The sequence below is a fragment of the Stegodyphus dumicola genome, chromosome 11 (genome assembly GCF_044657685.1).
Source record: "Stegodyphus dumicola isolate Sdum_Otavi_A_Nest chromosome 11, ASM4465768v1".
Classification (NCBI taxonomy): domain Eukaryota; kingdom Metazoa; phylum Arthropoda; class Arachnida; order Araneae; family Eresidae; genus Stegodyphus; species Stegodyphus dumicola.
Genome location: NC_140778.1, coordinates 53,237,580 through 53,257,710, shown reverse-complemented (window position 1 = coordinate 53,257,710; position 20,131 = coordinate 53,237,580).

The window sequence follows — 20,131 nt, the reverse complement described above, 5'->3', positions numbered from 1 at the left end:
GACTAGGCGATTTGGACAACTACTCCAAAGAATGGGGTCAACCGAACTAGATTGTCCTCATATCGAATGAAGCGGCCTTCGTCGCTTCGAAACCCCTGCATAACAAGTCGCTCTTCCCTTGGATGTGTAAAATATTCATGAGACCTCTGACGAAAATTGAGGAGGACGGGGAAACGTATATCACCCTCCCAGAGACTGTGCAAGACGAACAAGAAAGGAAAAAGAGTCCTCTCTTTTTCATCACTCAATTCGGCATCCATCAGCTCCCCAAAATCATCCAGAGACATCAAGCCTTCGTTGAAAAGTATCAGAAAGAGGACGATGGTGATGGTGATGATGATGATGATGCGATATGGTCTCCAGTCGCTTAAAGAAGGGGAAACGTTCTCCGCTTTCCCTATTCCATAGACTGGAGAGTTGAATCAGGAGACCAAAAAATGGGTCTTGGAAGGAATGAGTGCATTTCAAAATGCATTCGATTCCTTCCGAGACCCATTTTTTTGGGCCACTCTCTCCTCCAATCTTGGGAGAGAGAGAGAGAAAAGAAATTTATCATCTCCTGTCCACCCAAAAAGAAATTATGTATTTTTGTTTTTCTGGATGCGGCCGAATTTGTAGAGGAATGGTCCAGAAACCGGCCCTCAAGCCCATTTTCAGACTATTTCTATACATATTCGGTCATCAAGATGGTCCGGGGACGACTTTGTTTGGACATCATCTCTATATAGATGGTGAAATTTGTATAGCCATTTCTAAAGAATCTCAGAGAAAACTAAAAGCGAGATTGCAAAAAAAGAAATAGCCTCCAGTGAACACAATTCCAACGACAGTGGATAGGAAAAGTGAAGAGTTGAAAGTGAAAGTCGAAAAACGAAATGGGATCGGCTAGGAAAAATTTCTCAGAGCTCAGAAAAAAATTCTGAGATTAAAAAAAAAAAAAACTTTTTGTTAATTTTTATCATGTCTTCTAGACATGATAAAAATTAACTCACCCCCCTTTTGTCTGGGAATGTTGTCTCCCACTTTCTAAAAATAGACCATGACTCATCCTTTTAAAGAATAGAATTCCAAGAAAAGCCTGGGTTCTGGTCTATTTTTAGAAACGGTGAGACAACATACCCAGACAAAAGGGGGATGAGTGAATTTTTATCATGTCTAGAAGACATGATAAAAATTAACAAAAAGTTTTTTTTTTTTTTTTTTTTTACATCTCAGAATTTTTTTCTGAGCTCTGAAAATATTTTGCCAGCCGATCTCATTTCGTTATCATTTTTTTTATTTTAGAATTCATCAACCTTGTTCCTCCTCCTCCCCTCTCCCTCTCTCTCTCTCTGAGGAGTCTATATAAACGGATCGCCAGCGAGCTCTTGTTCATATCAGACGAGTGTTTCGCCTCGAGAACGGAAAAAAAAATACAAAAGCCATGCTGCTCAAACTGGAATATAACGATGACTATTACGTGCACGCGTATGTGGATCTAGGATTCCTGTACTGGAATGCCAAAGATATCTTGACTCTCTTGCCTACGAACGTCTCGCATACGACGAGTGTTCTCCAAGTCTTTTTTCCTAATCGACACCATTTTCTTCGACTAGGCGATTTGGACAACTACTCCAAAGAATGGGGTCAACCGAACTAGATTGTCCTCACTTCGAATGAAGCGGCCTTCGTCGCTTCGAAATCCCTGCATAACAAGTCGCTCTTCCCTTGGATGTGTAAAATATTCATGAGACCTCTGACGAAAATTGAGGAGGACGGGGAAACGTATATCACCCTCCGAGAGACTATGCAAGACGAACAAGAAAGGAAAAAGAGTCCTCTCTTTTTCATCCCTCAATTCGGCATCCATCAGCTCCCCAAAATCATCCAGAGACATCAAGCCTTCGTTGAAAAGTATCAGAAAGAGGACGATGGTGATGGTGATGATGATGATGCGATATGGTCTCCAGTCGCTTAAAGAAGGGGAAACGTTCTCCGCTTTCCCTATTCCATAGACTGGAGAGTTGAATCAGGAGACCAAAAAATGGGTCTTGGAAGGAATGAGTGCATTTCAAAATGCATTCGATTCCTTCCGAGACCCATTTTTTGGGCCACTCTCTCCTCCAATCTTGGGAGAGAGAGAGAGAAAAGAAATTTATCATCTCCTGTCCACCCAAAAAGAAATTATGTATTTTTGTTTTTCTGGATGCGGCCGAATTTGTAGAGGAATGGTCCAGAAACCGGCCCTCAAGCCCATTTTCGGACTATTTCTATACATATTCGGTCATCAAGATGGTCCGGGGACGACTTTGTTTGGACATCATCTCTATATAGATGGTGAAATTTGTATAGCCATTTCTAAAGAATCTCAGAGAAAACTAAAAGCAAGATTGCAAAAAAAGAAATAGCCTCCAGTGAACACAATTCCAACGACAGTGGATAGGAAAAGTGAAGAGTTGAAAGTGAAAGTCGAAAAACGAAATGGGATCGGCTAGGAAAAATTTCTCAGAGCTCAGAAAAAAATTCTGAGATTAAAAAAAAAAAACTTTTTGTTAATTTTTATCATGTCTTCTAGACATGATAAAAATTAACTTACCCCCCTTTTGTCTGGGAATGTTGTCTCCCACTTTCTAAAAATAGACCATGACTCATCCTTTTAAAGAATAGAATTCCAAGAAAAGCCTGGGTTCTGGTCTATTTTTAGAAACGGTGAGACAACATACCCAGACAAAAGGGGGATGAATGAATTTTTATCATGTCTAGAAGACATGATAAAAATTAACAAAAAGTTTTTTTTTTTTTTTTTTACATCTCAGAATTTTTTTCTGAGCTCTGAAAATATTTTGCCAGCCGATCTCATTTCGTTATCATTTTTTTTATTTTAGAATTCATCAACCTTGTTCCTCCTCCTCCCCTCTCCCTCTCTCTCTCTCTGAGGAGTCTATATAAACGGATCGCCAGCGAGCTCTTGTTCATATCAGACGAGTGTTTCGCCTCGAGAACGAAAAAAAAAAATACAAAAGCCATGCTGCTCAAACTGGAATATAACGATGACTATTACGTGCACGCGTATGTGGATCTAGGATTCCTGTACTGGAATGCCAAAGATATCTTGACTCTCTTGCCTACGAACGTCTCGCATACGACGAGTGTTCTCCAAGTCTTTTTTCCTAATCGACACCATTTTCTTCGACTAGGCGATTTGGACAACTACTCCAAAGAATGGGGTCAACCGAACTAGATTGTCCTCACTTCGAATGAAGCGGCCTTCGTCGCTTCGAAATCCCTGCATAACAAGTCGCTCTTCCCTTGGATGTGTAAAATATTCATGAGACCTCTGACGAAAATTGAGGAGGACGGGGAAACATATATCACCCTCCGAGAGACTGTGCAAGACGAACAAGAAAGGAAAAAGAGTCCTCTCTTTTTCATCACTCAATTCGGCATCCATCAGCTCCCCAAAATCATCCAGAGACATCAAGACTTCGTTGAAATGTATCAGAAAGAGGACGATGGTGATGATGATGATGATGATGCGATATGGTCTCCAGTCGCTTAAAGAAGGGGAAACGTTCTCCGCTTTCCCTATTCCATAGACTGGAGAGTTGAATCAGGAGACCAAAAAATGGGTCTTGGAAGGAATGAGTGCATTTCAAAATGCATTCGATTCCTTCGGAGACCCATTTTTTTGGGCCACTCTCTCCTCCAATCTTGGGAGAGAGAGAGAGAAAAGAAATTTATCATCTCCTGTCCACCCAAAAAGAAATTATGTATTTTTGTTTTTCTGGATGCGGCCGAATTTGTAGAGGAATGGTCCAGAAACCGGCCCTCAAGCCCATTTTCAGACTATTTCTATACATATTCGGTCATCAAGATGGTCCGGGGACGACTTTGTTTGGACATCATCTCTATATAGATGGTGAAATTTGTATAGCCATTTCTAAAGAATCTCAGAGAAAACTAAAAGCGAGATTGCAAAAAAAGAAATAGCCTCCAGTGAACACAATTCCAACGACAGTGGATAGGAAAAGTGAAGAGTTGAAAGTGAAAGTCGAAAAACGAAATGGGATCGGCTAGGAAAAATTTCTCAGAGCTCAGAAAAAAATTCTGAGATTAAAAAAAAAAAACTTTTTGTTAATTTTTATCATGTCTTCTAGACATGATAAAAATTAATTCACCCCCTTTTGTCTGGGAATGTTGTCTCCCACTTTCTAAAAATAGACCATGACTCATCCTTTTAAAGAATAGAATTCCAAGAAAAGACTGGGTTCTGGTCTATTTTTAGAAACGGTGAGACAACATACCCAGACAAAAGGGGGTGAGTTAATTTCACTTTCAACTCTTCTGTTTTCTATAAAAGCATTCCACGTTTCTGTTCAGAACACTGTGGGCTGTTGAAAAGGCAACACGCCTCCCTCTCTACCCTAATCGGGAATCCTGATCCAGGTGTCCCCCGCTTCACGCTACCCATCTTCACCCATTTCTAAAGAATCTCAGAGAAAACTAAAAGCGAGATTGCGAAAAAAAGAAATAGCCTCCAGTGAACACAATTCCAACGACAGTGGATAGCTTTTTGGGGTCCTACCAGATATATTACCGGTAACCGATAGGTTGTTCAGGGTCTACAGCACAGACTGAATGTACCCCCTTTTCTCTGGGAATGTTGTCTCACCGTTTCTAAAAATAGACCAGAACCCATTCTTTTCTTGGAATTCTATTCTTTAGAAAGAATGAATCATGGTCTATTTCTTTAGAAACGGTGAGACAACATTCCTAGACAAAAGGGATTAGTTAATTTTTATCATGTCTAGAAGACATGATAAAAATTAACAAATTGTATTTATAATATATATTATATAATATATATTATATAATATATATATTATATAATATATATATGATATATTTTTTCTTTTTTTTCTGACTCAGAATTTTTTCTCGGCTCTCAGAAATATTTCCCAGCCGATCCCATTTTGCTTTTTGACTTTCACTTTCAATTCTTCTCTTTTCTATAAAAGTATTCCACGTTTTTGTTCAGAATAATGTGTGTTGTTGAAAAGGCAATATGTCTGGTCATCAAGATGGTCCGGAGACGACTTTGTTTAGACTCAACGATGACATCATTTCTATATAGGTGGTGGAATTTGTATAGGAAGAGTTTAGAAACCGACTCGAACTCCTGTTTTCAGTATATTGCAATACAAATAGGACTGTCCACACAATAAAAAAAGACATCATTTTTTTCGTAAATAGAGCTCCATTTGTATAGAAATAATCTAGAAATTGACTCGAAAGCCCGTTTTCAGTATATTACAATACAAATAGGAGGCACTCTCTCATCCAATCTTGGGAGAGAGAGAGAGAGATAAGGTTTCCATAGTCATCCTGTCCATTCACAAAGACATTCTTTTTGTTTCTGAATGCAACCGAATGTATATAGGAATATACTAGAAAGCGCCCTCCCCTCCAAGCCCATTTTAAGTATATCTCTATACAAATTCGGTATAAAATTGTCCGGGGACGACTTTGTCCGGAGACGACTCTGTCCGGGGACGACTCTGTTTGGACTCAACCATGACGTCATTTTAATATAGTGGAATGTGTGTAGAAATAGTCGGAAAAAGGATTCGAACGCCCGTTTTCAGTATATTCCAATACAAAATTGATTGTCCACAACATAAAAAACACATCATTTTTTTCTTGGATAGAGCTCCATTTGTATTTGAATATACTGAAAACCGACTCGAACGCCCGTTTTCAGTATATTCCAATACAAAATAGGGCAGTCCACAACATAAAAAAAAGACATCATTTTTTTCTTGGATGGAGCTTCACTTGTATTGAAATATACTGAAAACCGACGTGAACGCCCGTTTTCAGTATATTCCAATACAAAATTGGCTGTCCACAAAATAAAAAAAAGACATCTTTTTATTCTTGGATGGAGCTCCACTTATATTGAAATATACTGAAAACCGACGTGAACGCCCGTTTTCAGTATATTCCAATACAAAATTGGCTGTCCACAAAATAAAAAAAAAGATATCATTTTTTTCTTGGATGGAGCTCCACTTGTATTGTAATATACTGAAAACCGACGTGAACGCCCGTTTTCAGTATATTCCAATACAAAATTGGCTGTCCACAACATAAAAAAAGACATCATTTTTTTCTTGGATGGAGCTCCATTTGTATTGGAATATACTGAAAACCGACTCGAAGGCCCGTTTTCAATATATTCCAATACAAAATAGGGCAGTCTACAACATAAAAAAAAGACATCATTTTTTTCTTGGATGGAGCTCCATTTGTATTGTAATATACTGAAAACCGACGTGAACGCCCGTTTTCAGTATATTCCAATACAAAATTGGCTGTTCACAACATAAAAAAAAGACATCATTTTTTTCTTGGATCCAGCTCCATTTGTATTGGAGTATACTGAAAACCGACGTGAATGCCCGTTTTCAGTATATTCCAATACAAAATTGGCTGTCCACAACATAAAAAAAAGACATCATTTTTTTCTTGGATCCAGCTCCATTTGTATTGTAATATACTGAAAACCGACGTGAATGCCCGTTTTCAGTATATTCCAATACAAAATTGGCTGTCCACAACATAAAAAAAAGACATCATTTTTTTCTTGGATCGAGCTCCATTTGTATTGTAATATACTGAAAACCGACGTGAATGCCCGTTTTCAGTATATTCCATTACAAAATTGGTTGTCCACAAAATTAAAAAAAGACATCATTTTTTTCTTGGATCGAGCTCCATTTGTATTGAAATATACTGAAAACCGACGTGAACGCCCGTTTTCAGTATATTCCAATACAAAATTGGCAGTCCACAAAATAAAAAAAAGACATCATTTTTTTCTTGGATCGAGCTCTATTTGTATTGAAATATACTGAAAACCGACTCAAACACCCGTTTTCAGTATATTCCAATACAAATTGGCAGTCCACAAAATAAAAAAAAGACATCATTTCTTTCTTGGATCGAGCTCTATTTGTATTGAAATATACTGAAAACCGACTCAAACACTCGTTTTCAGTATATTCCAATACAAATTGGCAGCTCTCAAAATAAAAAAAAAGACATCATTTCTTTCTTGGATCGAGCTCTATTTGTATTGAAATATACTGAAAACCGACTCAAACACCCGTTTTCAGTATACTCCAATACAAATTGGCAGTCCACAAAATAAAAAAAAGACATCCTTTCTTTCTTGGATCGAGCTCTATTTGTATTGAAATATACTGAAAACCGACTCAAACACCCGTTTTCAGTATATTCCAATACAAATTGGCAGTTCACAAAATAAAAAAAAAAGACATCATTTCTTTCTTGGACCGAGCTCTATTTGTAGTGAAATATACTGAAAACCGACTCAAACACCCGTTTTCAGTATATTCCAATACAAATTGGCAGTCCACAAAATAAAAAGAAGACATCATTTCTTTCTTGGATCGAGCTCCATTTGTATAGAAATAGCCTAGAAATCAGTTCGAACGCCCGTTTTCAGTATATTGTAATACAAATGAAATGACATGAAAAATGCAAAAAGAGGAAAAGTAGCCTACCTTGACGGAAATTCTATTCCAAAAGGGGAAAACTTGTATCCAGGTGGGCCCACAGCACGGCCGGAACTCAAGCGAAACTCGATAGGTTGAAATCGATCCATTAAATAACATTCTTAAAAAACAGTAAAGTTTTATTCTATTCCAAAAGGGGAAAACTTGTATCCAGGTGGGCCCACAGCACGGCCGGAACTCAAGCGAAACTCGATAGGTTGAAATCGATCCATTAAATAACATTCTTAACAAACAATAAAGTTTTATTCACATCGAGTCGGCTGGGAAAATTTTCTGAGATCCGGAAAAAATTTCTGTGGTTCAAAGTTAGATATTAAAAAAAAAAAAAATACCCCTCTTTTACTCTGAAAATTTGAAAATTGATGTCTTCAATTTTTGGAAAATTGAAGACATCAATTTTCAGACTAAAAGGGGGGTATTTTTTTTTTTTTTTTTTTTTTTCAGCCAGAGAAATTTTTCTCCGGCTCTCAGAAATTTTTCCGCTCTCGACTGGATGAATAAAACATCCCCGTTTCTTTAAGAATGGGCTCACTGTTAACTATTTCAGCATTCGACGTTTCGCGTCCAATAATAACTGCCAGGTGTTCAAGAATGCAGATGCACCTACTAGATTTTCTACAGAGAAGCTTGACTGGATGGAGAGAGTGGATGACTTTTTCCAAGATTCTCGACTTTGGACCGTCAAGAGGTAAAGGATCTATTTTGTTTTTTTTCTTTTAAGAAAATTTATGGATAGATTCATTTCTTTTTGAATGGACCTAGAAAAATAGGACAAAGTTCTTTTCCAAGATTGGATGAGAGAGGGACCCAAAAAAATGGGTCTTGGAAGGAATCGAATGCATTTGCATTCATTCCTTCCAAGACCCATTTTTTTTTGGTCTCCTGATTCGTCTCTCTCTCTCTTCTCAGTCCATTTCCATAAATATAGGGAAAGCGGAGAACCTTTCCCTACTTATTTCTAAAAATCTTTTCTTTATTTTTTTCTCCTGAGTTTATGTATATATCAATTCAAATACTTTTGAGAACGGTCATCCCAATTCTCTGTCGTCTTTTCGGTTTCATCGTCCCAACACTCAGTGGACACAGTCTCAGTGGATTTTGGAGCATGGGTCGTCCGTTCATTGTCCCAACACTCAGTGGACATAGTCTTAGTGGATTTTATAGCATGAGTCGTCCGTTCATCGTCCCAACACTCAGTGGATTTTGTCTTTGGATCCTCTGAAGATATTTTGGCTGTCTCATGAGATTCTTTGGAAGGTTCGTCCCAACAGGCTGCTGGATCGTAATGGGGAATATTTTCAGGTATGTCTCCCCAACCCTCCGTCTTCCTCGAGTTATTGGAGGAAGTTGACGACAAAGAAGAAGAGCCCATCAAGTTTAAAGGCGTATGCTCATCCGGATGTTCCATCACTTGGAAACAGGACAGATTATCCCATTTCTGGATGAGGTTATCGTACGCTTTTGGGGACGGATCCTTCTCTAACTGATCGTAGGCCTTATCAAAAGCTAGCAGAGGATTGTCTGCTTCCTCCTGAATCCTCTCCTCTTTCTCCGTTCCGTCTGGATAGACGTGATTGATATGAAAATCTCCTTCCATAATATGCCATCGATAGTTGCGCACTTTGTTTTCGGCACAATGGAAATATTTCATCCTTTGATGATGTCGGGCACATTTTTCCCGATACTTCCAAATGATTCCATCTGGCACATAAATTTCCGTCACGGGGTTTTGATAATCCAAGGCTTTAGCAAAGAATTTAGCTTTCTGGCGTCCCACCACATAAATCGTGGAGAAGCTGTGAGTGAGCGATTGGAGAATGCGTCCTAAATGGTTGTAGGGAATATGACCCTCGTTCCAACGAAGTCCGTGCCGGTTTCTTGTCAGCCAGGCATTTGTCTTTTGGTTTTTGCACTCAGTTGGTGGAAGGGGTGAGGAGGAGTAAACGTCAACGATCCCACGGTCAAAAAATCTTTTGTCGCATAGCCCAATTCTTTTAAAACGTAGGTAAATTCACCCTTCTTGTGGTTGTAGGACTGGAAACCTCTAGATCGAGCACGATAAAGTTTTCTGAACACGCCATGGCGATGAATACGGTGATGTCTTCCACAAACAGGGGCAAAAAAGAGAATCGAAAAGGTATATATGTATAACAGGGAAGATCTAGAAAGGGGGGGGAAAAACAATAAAACGTTTTAGAGTCGTCGTCTTGAAAGAGACATTTTTCTTTTCAAAGGGTTAAGAAGTTTCAAAGGTCTTTTTAAATGAAGTTATGATTATTATCATTATTAAAAAAAAACTAAGAATCAAATCGAGTTTATAGATAACCATATTCATAGGACCAAAGGGACTTACCAGCTCAGTTCACGTCTTCTTCTGTTCTATGAAGAAATCTCGCGGAAGACACACACTTTTATACTCGCGCGACATCTGTCGGGATCGCGACCCCATCTAAATGTCAGGGTCATTCCAACCTCTTAAAAGGATCGGAATGAAAGAAACACTTTAATAAAAAATATATTTATGAAAAGATATCTGAGGGTCGTGAGAACATTTTCTCTCCCCACCCCCCACTTATTTCAAAAAAAAAATAATAAAAAGTCTTTCTTGGATCGCGTCAAGATTACAAAACAACTCACAGGACTTGTTTATCTCGATCTTGTCAGGGTCACCGTTTCAAATAAGAAGATGGATGGACCCTGAACTTTAGACATGATAAAAATTAACTCTACCCGCCTTTTGTCTGGGAATAGGGTCTCACCGTTTCTAAAAATAGACCAGATCCCATTCTTGGAATTCTATTCTTTAAGAAAGGAGGAGTGATGGTCTATTTTTAGAAAGTGTGAGACAACATTCCCAGACAAAAGGGGGGGTAGAGTTAATTTTTATCATGTCTAAGACATGAAAAAAATTAACAAAAAGTTTTTTTTTTTTTTTTTTTAAACGCAGAAAAATTTTTCTGAGAGAGCTGAGAAAGATTTTTCCTCCCAATCTTTTTCGACGATGAAAAGGGAAAAACTACTGATCCGATCTCCCTACGCTTTAGGGAAAAAAATACTTATGAAATATTCATGTGTTGAAATTGGCTATTCAAATAAGTAACATTTTGTTTCTCATTGGAACTGTTCAACGGCGAGTCCATTCGTCTCATTCTTTGGGGTAGGGGATGAAAGTACAGCGGTTTGTTGAAATCGATGATAGTTTCCTCTTTAGTCGGCGGAACTGTAAATCTATCCCGTCTTAACTCTTCTAATCTCTTTGAAAGTCTCCAACTTGCTCTGCTAAGGTTTCCTCGGTACTCATGGTCTCTCTTAGTTTAGGGAAGTCTTGACGTATTGGCTAGAGAACAGAGGGTCTTTTTCTCTCTATACATATATCATGTGGGAGAGTGTGATTTATAAATCCTTGTGAAATCTTTCTACGTCTTGTGTAACTTGGAAAATTCTTCTTCTTCTCGTCGATTGGGGTTGAGTTATAGAAAAGAAATGGGATTGGAAAGAAATCAACATATTACAAAAAAAAGGAACTTTTTTTTTCTATTTTTTTTTTCTCTAGGGATTTACATGCCATTTCATTCATGAACATTCAAGGGTTCTCTCCAAGACCAAATTTTAGAAGAGGACCACAAAGAGTACACTTGAGGATCCTCTTTCAGGTCTAGGTGAGATAAGGGTTGAGACCAATATTCTTGGGTCTCTAAAGCATCCCAACTTAGACATTTATTATTATTATTAGAAAGTTCATCCTCCTCCTCCTCATCGTCGCACGAGTTCTCCTGGGGAGATTCTTCCGCCTCCTCTTCGTCTTCGACAGCTTTGCTCTCGGAGGGGTAACAATGTAATTTCCGGAAAACGTAACTACCCTCCATCAAATGGTATCGAAAATTTCTCACCTTGTTCTCGGCACAATGAAACATCTTTTGGAAATATTGGTGTCGCGTGCATTTCGACTTGTTCCGCCACTCGGTTTCCCCTGGGATGTAAAACTCATAAACGGATCGCTGGCAGAGCTTGCTGAAAAATTTGGCTTTATCGTATCCATTGACGTAAATCACCTCCAAATTTTCGGTCAGTATTTTCAGGATTGTAAGAAGATGCTCGTAGGAAAGACGACCCTCGGTCCATTGCAGGCCGTGTCGGTTATTTGTAGTCTGGTTGACCACAGCTTGATTGCGGGACGATAAGTCATCGTAATGGACAGGAGGGAGAAAAATCATGGATCCGCATAGGGTTAAATCGCAAGTGATGTAGCCCAGTTCTTTCAAGATGAAACATATATCTCCCGTCTTTGGATCATAACAGTGAAAGTATTCCATGTCCAGAACAATGTAGGAGTCTTTGAGAGGTTTGGTACTCAAAATGTCCATCTTCTTCAATTGAGGAAAAAAAGAAAACAAAATTCTCTCTCTCTCTCGCTGTGTGTCCTGAAGGAAAAAATGGATAGCGTTCTCTCGCCGTCTCCTCTTTTATATATATAGAGAGAGAAGGTTGCACGTGACAGGTCGTATGAATTCTGGGAAAGGTCACATTCGTATACATATATTTGTTTTTTGAATAATATCGTGCGTATCTCAATACACATCCATCATCATAATAATAAAGGTCACCTTGGAAAGAAAAAGAAATAAAAAACATGGAACTCGTGCTCGACTTTGAAGGTTTCTACGATTCTCAAGGAGCCTTTATTGTGAAAGAATTGGCTTACGTCACATTGGACGGTACTTCTCGAGGGGTATTTGTTTTCAAACCCCCGTTTCCATGGCAAATGCTCACCGAGAAAGAAAAACGAACCGCTGTGTGGGCGAGTGATTATTATCACGGCTTGTCGTGGTACGAAGGAGAAATTCCGTACAGTTATTTTCCATGGGTGTTAACGATGTTGACGGAACCTTTTTCCATGATTTGGGTGCGAGGAGAAATGAAACGGCGATTTTTAGAGAAATGGTTGCAAAGATCCATTTATTGCATTTCGGGATTGACGCAAGAGATTCTCAAATACAATGGGATTGAACACATGAATTGTCCTAACCATACAAAAGGTTTTTTCCATTGCGCTCTACAAAAAGCAGTTCGGTATCATTATTATTTAAACACCCAGAGAAGAATTTCGCAAGGTCGATCCTGCACAATTCAATCTTGACAGAACTCATTAAAAAAAAATACATATATCACGTTACTTCTTCAACAGCATAGATGGTTCTGAAGTGAAACTTGGAATTTTGAAATAATAGATCAGAGAGAAATCATTCTTAAAAACAAATGGTAAAGTCTCGAATCGGCTGGGAGAAAAAAAAATTTCTCAGAGCTGAAATAAAATTCTCTAATGGGGAAAAAAAAAAAAAAAAAAACTTTTGGTTAATTTTTATCATGTCTTAGACATGATAAAAATTAATGACCCTCCCTTTTTGTCTGGGAAGGATGTCTCACCCTTTCTAAAAATAGACCATGACTCATCCTTTCTCTAATGGCAATCATTCCATGAATGAATCACGATTTGTTTTTCAAAAGAGTGAGACAACATTCCCAGACGAAAAGGGAAGAGGGTCGTTAATTTTTATCATGTCTAAGACATGATAAAAATTAACCAAAAGTTTTTTTTTTTTTTTTTTTTTTTTTTTTTTTTTTTTTTTTTTTGAGTTGTAGAATCTTTCTCAGCTCTGAAAATTTTTTTCCAGCCGACTCAAGACTTTACCATTTATATTTACGAATAGCCTTTGGATTATTTATTTATTATCTTTTAAAAAGAAAAATTCTGAGCTAGACCTATCTATTGGCTTAACATTCTGGTCATAGAAACAGTCTAGAATCTCATTTTATTTTTCGAGGCTAATGCACGGGTTCTCCAATCAAAAGGGTTACTATAAAGGGATTGGTTTGAATGCATTTATCTGCAAATGTTGTAGGATTCTGTTGTTGAGAAGGGGGTATATTATTATTATTATTATGATGATGATTGTGGCAGATTCGTTTTCTACATGGAAGTCTAATCTCCTCCGAAGACCTTTTCTGGGGATCGTCGATAGATGGTTTTTCAATAGGAATCGTTTCCCTCGGATCCTCAAGAGATAGAGGGGGGTCCTGTCTTGAGACATGGAGTGGTCTCTCCTCCAACTCCTCCTTCTCCTCGAGAAGTCTTGAGAAAGTGAGAGGATTTTCGGTTCCCTTATTCTTGAGGGGTCTTGACAAATTGAGAGGTCCCTCCTCTTCGAAAGAGAGAGAAGTTTTGGTTCCCTTATCCTCGAGGGGTTTTGACAAATCGAGAGGTCCCTCATTTTCGAGGGGTCTTGATAAATGGAGAGGTTTTTCATCTTCGAGGGGGTTTGATAAAGGAAGACGTCCCTCCTTCTCGAGGGGTCTTGAGAAAGGGAGAGGTTTTTCATCTTCGAGGAGGTTTGACAATGGGAGAGATTTCTCCTTCTCGAGGGGTCTCTCTTCCTCTAGGGGTTTTGAGGAAGGGAGAGGTTTTTCATCCTAGACGGGTTTTGACAAACTGAGAGGAATCTGAACAGGCTTCTCCTCATCCCCATCATTATCGAGGAGGATGAGGATAGGCTTTTGGAAAGGTTTTTTCTTTTTCTTCTGAACAGGCTCCTCTTGATGCTCGGGGAGGGGGATGGGGTAGTTGTTCCACCATTCTATTTTTTCTTGCTCGAGGATTTTTTCAAAAGTCGTAGCCTCTCTATGATGAGACGAAGCAGGAGAGTCCTCGAGAAGAATATAATAGGTATTCTTCCCAGTCTTCTCGATCGAGAGAGGTTCGTGCAAACATTTATGCAACCATTCACTAAAATGAACGAGAATCCCTTTTGTCTTCTCAAGACGATCCATAATCCTATTCATTTGCGAGACGGTTAGAAAGTGGGACGTGTAAAAATATTTGGCTCGTTTCATTAACAAATTTTGTGCATCCAAAGGTGGAATGTCACGAGCCATCAACACGTTTTCGTCGGACAAAAATTCGTCCCGCATCTTTTGATAACTCCCCACGGTATAATAACCCGCACATTTTGAAAAATCGGAGGCTTTCAGGTAAACGACTCCTTGGATGATATAAAAGGAAAGATCAACATATTTATATTTGAAAGGAATACACGTAGTGAGCTGGGGATGCCTCCTCATGATCCACTTGGACAAAAATACTAGTTTGGGGCTCTCCCCTTTTATTTATAGAGAGAAAGAGAGTGTGACCTTCCCTTCCCTCCTCCTCCTCTCTCCCTGCTTCCTCTATCTCTGGACGTCCTTGGATTGGAAAGGGTGACTTTGAAAAAAAAAAGAAGGTCATGGTTGGATAATTTTTTGTTTATTAAATTATAACTTTCACTTCCTCATTCCCACACACATTCATCTTTTTAAGAAAAGAAAAAGAGGTCATGGAGATAAGATTTCTTGGAAAGAAGAGAGAGAGAAACAAAAAAAACAAATAAAACGGACGTCATAGAGCCTCTATGTGTGTCTGTGTGTGTCTATATAGATATATAAAAAGACGAGAGTACTGGGCGAGATCATTTCTTTTCCATTGGGAGCCAAGTCGCTATTAGACGTTTTTCCAACTCAACGGATTTCGAACGGGGAGGATTTGAAGACGCTAAAGCAAATCTCCAACTTGAAAATTTTTTTGGCGTGTCATTGTGCGACATTTATTCCGCATTTACCACCTCATCAAGCGATCGTTTCTTTCAACCAAGATGTCGAATGCTCCAACCTGCTCGTTCAGAATATATACAGAAATTTATTCGAATCGCAACAAACGAAAGAGGAATTTCCCTTCTCTTGGAATCGGATGGATCGAGCTTTGAGACGGCCCATTCAAACAGACCGGCGATATACGGATCCACGCACGAGTTTTCGGTGGAAGAATATTTTTCTCACGAAACGATATTTTACGTTTGGAGTGAGAACGACGGCTGAGGACGAAGTTCATATTGTTCAAACCACAGCTGCTCCTCTCGCCTATTACGAATCATCGTCCCCCAATCTGAAGGAAAGAAGTTTTAAAGTCAGCGACAGGATGAAATATAAGAAATATATTCTAAGACCTTTTCAAAACTATGTCGTTCCCCCGAAAACGCAATATCTCATCGTCACAACCCAGAAGAGTCTCTTTCTCGTCGATCGGTGCTCGTACTCGCTTTGGAAACAATTGAAAGAGGAGATTTCTTTCCAATCGCCGATGATGTTTCAAGAAAAAGAAGAAGAAAACCCTCCGCCACCTTTACCCATCCCTTCCTTAGATGATAAGAGGAGCTGGACCAAACCGTCATGGCCCGAAACAAAATCGACCCGGCAACGGAATGAAATTGAAGTCATCACGATTGAAGATGAGGAGGAAGAAAAAAAATTACCTCTTAAAAAACGGTCGACTTACCGGAACCTACCTGGCGTGCAAGATCCGCTTCAGAATCCAGAAGCTTCTTCTTCTTCTTCTTCTTCTTCCCCGACTTGTTCAAACAGGCAACCTCTTTCGGACTCCTCACAGACAGAACCTCTTCCAGTATCCTCTTCTTCTTCTTCTCTAACCTGTACCGACATCGTAGAGGTAGAATGTCAGACGGGTCCACAAGCTTCAAAAAGTCCCGACATCGTAGAGGTAGAATGTCAGCCGGGTCCACAAGTTCCAACAGGTCCAGAAATCATGGAGGCAGAATAACAGCCGGGTTCACAAGTTCCAACGGGTCCAGAAATCATGGAGGTAGAATTTCAGCCGGGTAAACAAGTTCCAACGGGTCCAGAAATCATGGAGGTAGAATCGCAGCCGGGTCCAGACATCCTAGATCCCTCCACTCATCCCAAAGAGACTCCAAGTGTTTCAAGACAGCCTTGTGAGGATCCAGCCCTTCCCGTATGGAATGATTATATGGACTTACAAAATTTGGTGCAACAGGAAGGAGAAGAAAATAATCATACGGATGGGTGGGTCAAAGACTGTTTAGATCATTTAACCTCGAATGAAATTGAACTGTTATGGAATTGCATTTCTGAAATCCCATCGGAAATGGGATAAAAACCAAAACAAAAACAATTTTTAATAACAAATTGGAGGAGGGTCATGATGTCATTTTTTAAAAAAAAATATTATATAGAGTCCAATCTTGGTGGTTCACTTCAGTTTTCCAGCATGAGGTGATCCACGTTTCCCGAAATATGGATCCCATTCCAAGAGAGATTGTGTAGAGCCTTCACTTCAGTTCTTTTTTTTTCCTACCAAGAGGAGAGGGTCCCCAAAGGGCTACCCATGTCCAAAGAGAGAAAGTGTAGAGCATTCATTTCAGTTTTTTTCCAAGTTTAGGGGAGGGAGGTCTCAAAATGACACCCCCCCATTTTCAAAGAGAGATGGTGTAGAGCGTTCATTTCTGTTTTTTTCCAAAGTTAGGGAGTTTTCAAATGGCTACCCATTTCAGAGAAAGAGAGAGAGAGAGAAGGTGTAGAGCGTTCATTTCAGTTTTCCAACATTAGAAGGTCCCAAAATACCTTCTGAATTCAAAGAGAGATCGTGTAGAGCATTCATTTCTAGTTCTCCAAGATCAGAAGAAGAGGGTCCGCTTTTCCCAAAAGGGCTTTCCGCATTCAGAGACAGCGAAATGCAGACTTCAGTTTTCTCCCTCCCCAAGATTAGAGGGTCCCAAAATGGCTTCCCATTTCAAAGAGAGAGGGAGAGGCGTTCATTTCCATTCTCCAAGATAGGGTCGTCTGCTTTTTCCCAAAATGGCTTCCCAATTCAAAAAGAGAGAGAGAGAGAGAGTAAAAGGGTGTGTAGAGCGGTCATGTTCATTCTCCAAGATAGGGTCGTCAGCTTTTTCTCAAAATGGCATCTCCCCATTCAAAAAAAGATCGTAACCAATTTTTTCCAAGATGGGGGGAGGGGAGAAGAAAACCTAGGATGGAATAACACGACACACAGAGAGAAAGAGAAAAAAAACGCCATCTTGTCATTTTCTGATAGGTACCGGTGTTCGAATACTTTTGTGACCGACTGTACAGTCTTTTTACCTCCTGTGGAAAAAACAAAGCACATGTTTTTTTCAATATTAAATTGCTATTTTTCTTTCTTTTGCCAATCTGTTAGTATTAGAGCAGTTTCATCAAATAATTTTTCCATTTTTTCAAGAGAATCGTGTTTCATAAGAATCATAATATCATCAGCATATGCAATTAATTCCACATTTTGAGGAAACTTCTGCTTTAGCAAATTATCCACAATAATGTTCCAGAGCAGGAGAGCACTGCAGGAACCCTAGGGCATCCTTTATAAATATTCATTACTAAGTCTTTACTCTTATCCTTAAAACAATTAAAAAAAAATTTCCTATTACTAAAATAACTTTTAAATAAATAAAGCAAGTTTCTAGGTATTTTTAAATCAATTAAACCATGCAACAAGGAAGACCCTTCCAAAGGTAAATCCATATTGAAACTCGCTAAGTGGATTTATTAGCCATAAAGTGTAAAATTCTATTAGTTACCAATTTGTCTAGCACCTTACCCAAAATATTCAAAAGTGTAATGGGTCTTTGCTTTCCATTAGGCTTAGGGATCAAAACAATTCGACCAATTTTCCAACAATCTGGAAAAAGAGTAAACTTAAGACAGGCATTATATAGGCCAACAAAAAAAGTAAGGTTTGTCCCAGGACTTAGAAGAGAAGGGCTAGCTCATAGAGCTTTTCCCCCTGAAGCAGAAAGTGAGAAGTGTTGACGTAACCATGATGACACTGAGCGCGCCAATATAATTCACAGCTTAGAAATTAGCGTTTTTGAACCAGCGTTTAAAATGAGCTGTGTGTGAAAGATAGCTATAATTTGGAAGAGGCAATGTTACTGCTTTATGCATTTTAGACTAAACCATTAAAAGTTCCGTGTTTTTTTTTTTTTTTTTTTTTTTTTTTTTTTGCAGGTTTTTTTATTTAATGCACGTTTATTTCTAATCATTTCTTTATTTGCATGCTAACTGAGAGAATTTTTATACTGCTTCTAAGATAAATATAATAGCAGCTATTTAAATTTACTCAAAAAACAACTTTACATTGACATAGGTTTAAACATATATGGCAACATTTCTGCTAACATTTCTGCGTTTGATTTTTCTGCATCTACGTTTGATTTTTTGCCTAATTGTAAATTTTACATTGTTATAATTCTCTTCCGATTCAATATAATAGATATTTTTAAATAATTTTGTAATTTATACTTATATCTATATTACAATTAAATAAATGTATATAAGATTGTTACCTTAATTTTGACAAAATAGCTTTATTTAGAGTACCTGAAACAGTTATTTAATTTTTCAAAAGTGTGAGTAAAGGAAGCAGGTCTTTTTATGCCAATTACTTTGATGTTTTATACTATTATATTTTATCTAGAATGCTAATCTAGCACAAAATCTAATCAATAATTAGTTACAAAGGATACAATAAGAATAACTTTAACAAGTACTTAGCCCACCAGCGGCCGAGCGGTAAAGACGCTGAACACTGGTAGTTCGGTCTGAGGTTCGAATCCCACGAACGGGCTGGTGCATGGGCGTTTTCGTGGTTTTCCCCATGTGTAACGTGTATACGAGCCAGTTTCCCTCAGAAAGTCCTCCACGAAAGGCATCCCTCCCTATAGGCAGATAGCCCTCGTGTGCTTTGCCATAATTAAATACACCATACACCTTAACAAGTACTTAACAAAATTAGTTTGTTAAATACTTGTTATTCTTGTTGGTACTATTTTGGTACTATTCATAATACCAAAGATATTATCGATTAACTCATAGAAGTCAGATGCTTTCTGATTTCCACCCTCAGGGGGCTCACTTTTGTGAGTACGGGTGTGGCAATCCCGAGATACCCTAGCCCTTCAGGGGATCATCTTCTTGGTGAGACGGGTGTCACAATCCTGGAGCCCCAGTGATCTATCCTCTTTTCCATCTCCTCTCCTCTTTGCTGGAACTTTTTCCCTTCTCTTCTCCCTCGTGGTTTCTCTCTGCGGAGTTTGGGGCTCGTCACGAGAGACTGGAACAGGCCTTGTCTCTAGTCTTCATGTGGCGAGAAAACTGCCCACGTGTTTGCCGTGCGTGGAGACCCGTGTCGCTGGAAAGGAGGGTCCTGGTAGTTGAGGGGCGAGGTACTGTTCCCAACACACTACTTTGGCCTCTGCTTAAGCTAAACGGGAGGCACCTTAGTCGTCCTCACGGGTGTCAATCGGCTGGTCACTAGTCCTTGTGTCAGTGGCTTGGGGTCAAGCTCTCGGGAGTACCTGCTTTCGGGAAAGCCGACTGTGGGGCTTCAGTTTGCGTATAGGTCCGGCTAGCCCTAACACAGGAATCTGTGTTCCCTTGTTGGGCTCCGTGGTGGGCGGGGCCGTCGGACCCGAATCTTTATTCTTTCACTATGGCTTCTCATATCTACTTAATAAAAGATTTCGAGGTAACTCCAGTCACTCCTGTCACTCAAGTCACTCAAATCACTCCTGTCACTCAACCTAGTTCTGAAACTTCTACTCCTAAACCAGTCACTCAACCTAGTTCTGAAACATCTACTGCTAAACCAGTCATCCAACCTATTTCTGAAA